A 6,377-nucleotide genomic window follows, 5' to 3' on the forward strand; every position below is an offset into this window, starting at 1 on the left:
GATTCTTGCTGAGATGAAGTGATTTGTTGCAAACAAGCAACTGAATCAGAGATGGGCTTCTCATTGTACCACTGAAGTTGGTGGAAGGCTATACTCTCAATCAGCAGAAAAGCATCATCAAGTGTCTTGTTTGTAATAGCTCCACCCGCTGCCATATCGATGTAAGCTCGAGTGTCCGAAGTCAATCCTCTATAGAATATCTGCAACTCTAACCATCTCTCGAGCCCGTGGTTAGGACATCTCCTGAATAAAACCTTGTATCTCTCCCAAGCATCATACAAGCTCTCGTATTCACGCTGAATGAAATTGAAGATCTCATCTCGAATCACAGACTGCTTGTGTAGTGGGAAATATCTATCCAAGAAAGCTCGTGATATCTCATTCCAACTGTATGACCTTGATGGCAAGGATCGATACCAAGCATGAGTATCATCACGGAGAGAGAATGTGAACAACCTGCACATGATTGCATCTTGAGGAACTCCATGGTACTTGACTGTATCTGAATACTCCATGACTCGGTGTAAGTGCTCATAGGGATCCTCAGTAGGCAGTCCTCCAAACTGTTGTTGTTGAACCAAAGCAATAAGACTAGGTTTCAGCTCGAAGTTCTCTGCCTCAATAGTTGGCCAAATCGGTCCTGTGATATAGCACTGACTTTTGGGAATCCAAAGATCACGAAGCAATGCCATCTTAACCGAGTGTAACTATACCTGCAATTAGTTCAGATTTCCTACAAACACTCATAAACAGTAAACACTGGTCAGAAAGTTAGTATCCTAATAAGCCGAAGCAACAAAAAGTAAAAAGGTAAAAGAAGCACAGAAATCAATTTGAATGGAAATTTAAACAAAAACTAAACTAAGCCTAGTCTATAGCTTCACACAATCGTTCGACGCTAGTCCCCGGCAACGGCACCAAAATGATCAATCGAAAGTATAGTGGGGTTTTTACGACCAAACTACGGATGTCGTGTTCTCCACAGGGACTAGGCAAATCGATGATCGTGCTTGGCTAAAGCTAGGTAACACAATTCAGCTTATGAATGCAAACATAAAACCTAAACTATCAATGATTGTCGCCAAAGAAAATGCAGATAAGCAAAGGTAGATTCAGATTTTACTTGATGTATTTTTTTGGTGTTTTTGTTTTAGTTGAGAAATAAAATGCTAACACAAGCAAACATCAATGGCTAGGGAATTAAAAAGACATGAACATATATATAACTCGCTAACATATAACAGGGGGAAGAAACATAATTATGTGACGAGAGAAAGAAGCTTCACATCACCAACATATATGTCAAAGGGACAAAGCTAGCACTGATCACACATAACATGCACTATATCTTACAAGTACGATACTGAACAAATATCAGGTTGCAAGATCTTATCAAATCTGAATATTACATGTACTACACGTCTCAAATTTCAGAAAATTCAGAGATTAGAGGGAGAAAGAGAGATAGCAGCAGCAAGATTGAGGAGAGAGCATCAACAAAGGGAGGTTGAGAGAGAGATTCAGCAAAGGGTGTTGGAGAAGGAGAAGCAGCAGTGGGTGTAGCAATAGAGAAGCAGCAAGGTGGCGCTAGAGAGAAGAAGAGGCGCAAGGAGAGAGGTTGAGAGCAGCAGCGGCGACAGGTAGAAGAAGTTGAGCGGAGGAGGAGCAGCAGTAGGGACGAGGGGAGGAGCAGCAGCGAAGGGGTTGAGAGAGAGAGAGAGAGAGAGAGAGACAGCAGGAGGTTGGAGTTCAGAGCAGCAGCAGCGTGGAGGGTTGAGAGAGTAGCAGCAGAGGAATAGAAGAAGGAGCAGTAGCTTGGGCGCAAGAAGAGCAGCAGGGGCGCATAGGAAGAAGGAGCAGCAGCAGGTTGCATGGAAGAAGGAGCAGTAGCAGGGGACGTTGAGAGAGAAGAGGAGCAAGAGCGGGGCAGCAAGGAGGAGAGAGGCGCTTGGTGCTGATGGCGGCAGTGGCTGGAGATGGTGGCGCTAGTGGAGTGGTGGATGGAGGCTGCTGGTGGTGGGTATGCTGGTGGATGGATAGGTGACGGAGTTGCACCGCTCAAAGGATCGAGATGGATCTAGAGGGGGGTGAATAGGTACAATTACAAATTTTACTTATTACTTAGCAATTTGAGGCAATAATGCGGAATATGAATATGAGCCTAACAATTGCAAGTGTAGTACTAAGTGCTAAACAAGTAACACAAGCATGTAAGAAAACAAGCACAATATGATATAAGTAAGTGCTAAGAGACAAGTAACCACAAGTAGAGAGTTAGGGTTAGGAATAACCGCAACTCCAGGAGACGAGGATGTATGCCGATGTTCACTTCCTTGGAGGGAAGCTACGTCACCGTTAGAGAGGTGGATGTTACCACGAAGGCACACCAACGCCACGAAGGCTCACCCTATTCTCCCTTTGAGACAACACCACGGAGGCGTTTCTCAACCACTAGTGGTAGACCTTGGGGTGGTCTCCAAACCCTCACAAACTTATCCGGGGTAATCACAAAGGTTGATTCCTCTCCGAAAGACTCCTACCGCCTAGGAGTCTCCAACCTCCAAGAGTAATAAGAACGATGGGGAAAAGCTCAAGACTTGCTCAGATCACGAATTCCTTGGGTGCAAAGAAGGGGAAGGAGTGGATCTATCACTTGATCGGACAACTTCTCTCCAAAGCTCTCAAATCCCTTGGGGATCTAAGATTTGGTGTGGAAGAATGAGAGAGAGAGTGAGAAGTGCTCTAGGGTTTGTTCAAAGTGAGTGGCCAACCCTCTCCCGTGGGGAAGAAGGGCTATATATAGTGTGAGAACAAATATGGCCGTTGCAGTGTAAGTAAATGAGCAGGCCGGACATCCAGCCTGGCAAGCTACGCGGAACAGAATTGAAACAGAACATAAAACATAGGGGCCGGACATCCGAGGGTCAAGCCCGGACATCCGGCGCAACAGGAAGGCCCGGACATCCGGCAGACAGCCAGACATCCGGCGCAATTATGAACTAGTAACAGAACCTCAGCTGTTCCATGGTTAGTAGAGGCCGGACATCCGGGAGAGGGCCCGGACATCCAGCGTATCAGGGAGTCCCGGACATCCGGCGTGTAACCAAAAACCTTCTGGATATGAAGGAGGGTGAGCCCGTACATCCGGCGCAAGGGCCGGATATCCGGGGAGCAGCTCGGACATCTGGCATGAGGCCCGGACATTCGACACTCCCAGAGGCAGAATAAACAGGAGAGGTGAGATAGATCAACTGAGACAAGTAGAGGAGATATCATGGCAAGAGCAAGTCTTTCGCTAACCCTATCGATCCCCTCTTAATAGTGCGGGATCCTATACTCAAGAAAAACAAATGTGAAATCAATTTTTATGCTCCATCCTTGAGTAAAATCACTTGTAAGCTCTTGATCCACACACCTCGATGAACCGGGGACTAATACCTGAAATTTACTTGACAACCATCGTTAGTCCCCTACATGTATATTGTCATCAACATCAAAACATGATGTAAGGGCATGATTGCTCTTTCAGTCTCCCCCTTTTTGTTTGTTGATGACAACCATACATATCGGAGTAATGGGCCACGGGTAGCCTAACCCGAGTCCCCGAACCTTTCAAAACATCGGGGCTGGCTGCGCCCCTCAAAACGTCAAGATGAAGCGCCACCTTCTGGTGGACGGCTGGCTGAACAGCCGGCTGCCAGAAGACGGCCAAGCTCAGGAAGGCGGCACCAAGACGGGCCGACTCCTAGCAGGCGGCCTCCAGAGAGGCCGGCTCCTAGCAGTCGGCCCACAACGCCCTCAAAGTCCGCGCCCCCATTAAGAAGACAAGACAGAGCAAGGCTACAGTGTAGCCCATCACCCCCATATCCAGGGTCGGGCGTGGCCACGGTGCTCCGTACAGGCGGAGATCTCCGCCCGGCGCGGCACTATTGCCACTCCACCCCTGACGTCACTCCTGTCAGGCGGAGTCCTGCTCCCACGACCGCATGTCGGTACGGCCCGAAGACGGTGGGCCCTACCAGGTAGCGAGAGCCCGGAAGACGGCGGAAGCCTCACCAGTCGGACCCGAGGGAGGCCGGCTCCCAGCAGGCGGCCCGTTCCTTCCTCGGGGCCCGTGCACCATTAACCAGATAAGACCCGGAGTGGCTACAGTGATCTCCCGCCAGGCGGCGGGACTGTAGCCACGCTCCCCTGACCAAGCAAGCGTCAGTAGCATCACGACTACAGTCAGCAGCCGGCAAGACCCGCGAGCGGCGGGAGCGGCCTGTCGGCTCCGTACCAGACCAGATGGCGAGACCCACCAGGCGGCGGGCCCCAGCAGCCGGCGGAGAAGCCGACGACCAGAGAGACTGACAGCTGGGTCCTACACCCGGTCGGATTACCATTGTACCCCTGGGGGGTAGGCCTATATAAACCCCCCAGGTCACCCATGCAAAGGGTTCCAACCTGTTAGAATTAGACTCACACCTAGGGGGAAAAGAGAGCAAGCCTTGCCTTCTTCTACCTCTAGCATACAGCTCGAGGAGCACATCTGTACCCACTAGTGCCTTAGTGATCATGCGGAGACCCCGCAGAGCAGGACTAGGGGTGTTGTCTCCTAGGAGAGCCCCGAACCTGGGTAAAGTGTGCCGGCGTTCGTGTCTACGCCTCACCCCGCTTCCAGGCACCGGCGACGTTCTACTCGCTCCCACCATGATAAGCCATCCATTGGCATATGTCGCACCCAACCCCCGACATTTGGCGCCCACCGTGGGGCGAGGTGTACCGTCTCCTGGAGACCTGTTCTGGACGGGAACCATGTTCCTTCCTGGCGAGCGCAGCCAGCCCGGCACGCCAGACGACGTCTGCACCGACGCGCTGCACGGCGCGGAGGTCGCCTGAGCGGCGAGCTGCCTCGCCGATCTTGTTGGCGAGATTCGCCTCTCCGACGAGCTCGCGTCTGATGCGGGCACAGAGGGCCCCGAGAGCCGCCTCGTGAGCCTCCTCGATCAGCTCCACGTCGCCAGCGAGCCTGCTGCAGACTTGGAGTCGGTTGGCTCCACCGACCCGATGCTTGTCGACTCCAACACGGCGTCCCTTGACGCGTTCCCCACCAACGTGGTGGTCTACGACGAGCCGCTTCCTCGCGCGGACAGCGGCGGCAGCACCGTCACGGAGGTGCTCGTCATCAGCCATGGCGAGCACTCTGGTGGAGGTGGCCAGGATCTGTTGCAGGCGGCAATGCAAGACCTGACTGCGCCCATCCCGTAAGACGCCAACGCCGAGACGCTGGAGACACGCCGCGTCCAGCTCGTCGAGAGCGCCAACTGGCTGGCCAGCATGAGATGCCTCTCGGAGGGCTACCAGCGCGAGATGGATCGAGCCCTCGGCGGCACGCCGGCTCCTAGTGGGCCTAGCCGCATTGGCCTGATCCGGCAGCGTGGCGCGACCATCGCCAGCATGTTCGGGACGGATCGTCCCATCTATGCCACGCCCGCGGAAAACATACGAGCCGCCCAGGTGGCACCAGACGAGCTAGACAAGCTCAAGGGCGACGAGCTAGACAAGCTCAAGGGCGACGAGCGTCGCCACATGATGGAGCGGGTCCAGCAGCTCCTTGACGCGGCTGCTGAGCAGCAGGAGGCCGGCTGCCGTGCTGAAGCGCCCAGCCGGTGAAACGACGACCCGCCTCCCCGACGAGACCAAGGCGCGACATCCCGGACGCCGACTGGTGGCCTCCGCGATAGAAGAGACAAGGAGCTGGCTGCCAGCCGCAGCCGGACTCGCATCACCATCGAGCGCGACCAAGACGGCCGCCCAAGAGCAGTGGAACGACGGGACGACTGTCCGCCTCCCCCTCCCCCTCGTAGGGAGAGGCGCGTCTCACCGCCGCCTGTTAGTCACCCGACACTCGGCGACCGACTTGGCCGCCGAGAGGGAGTCGGAGAGAAGGACGCCCGCCACCGGATCGACCGCCTCAACCGATCCCTGGCGCTAGAAGAACAGGACGAGCTGGGTCCGCCTTGTTTTGGCCCCTGCATCCGAGATGTGCCCTTACCCAAAGGGTTCACTCTCCTGAGAGATACGCCCAAGTACACCGGCTCCGTGAAGCCGGAGGACTGGCTGGTCGACTACTCTACAGCCGTCAGCATCGCCAACGGCAACAAGCGTGTTGCCGTGAAGTACGTTCCGCTCATGCTCCAGGGCATGGCCCGGACATGGCTGAACAGCCTGAAGCCCCGCAGCATCAACAGCTGGGTCGATTCACTGAAGCATTCATCCGCAACTTCACCAGCACCTACAAGCAGCCTCCCAAGCCTCGCCAACTCTCCTTGTGCGTCCAAGGCCCCAATGAGTCGACTCGTGACTACCTCACGCACTGGGCCGAGCTGCGCAAC

The 6,377-nt window shown here is 54.1% G+C and overlaps 1 non-coding gene across 1 annotated transcript; it reads left to right on the plus strand.

Annotated features, from left to right (window-relative positions):
- The first annotated feature begins 222 nt into the window (after nucleotides 1-222).
- On the plus strand, nucleotides 223-326 carry LOC120965623 (small nucleolar RNA R71). The gene has a single exon (XR_005758667.1). It is a non-coding gene; the product is annotated as a small nucleolar RNA R71 (small nucleolar RNA).
- Nucleotides 327-6,377: the final 6,051 nt, after the last annotated feature.

This window comes from Aegilops tauschii, chromosome 5 (genome assembly GCF_002575655.3).
Source record: "Aegilops tauschii subsp. strangulata cultivar AL8/78 chromosome 5, Aet v6.0, whole genome shotgun sequence".
Classification (NCBI taxonomy): domain Eukaryota; kingdom Viridiplantae; phylum Streptophyta; class Magnoliopsida; order Poales; family Poaceae; genus Aegilops; species Aegilops tauschii.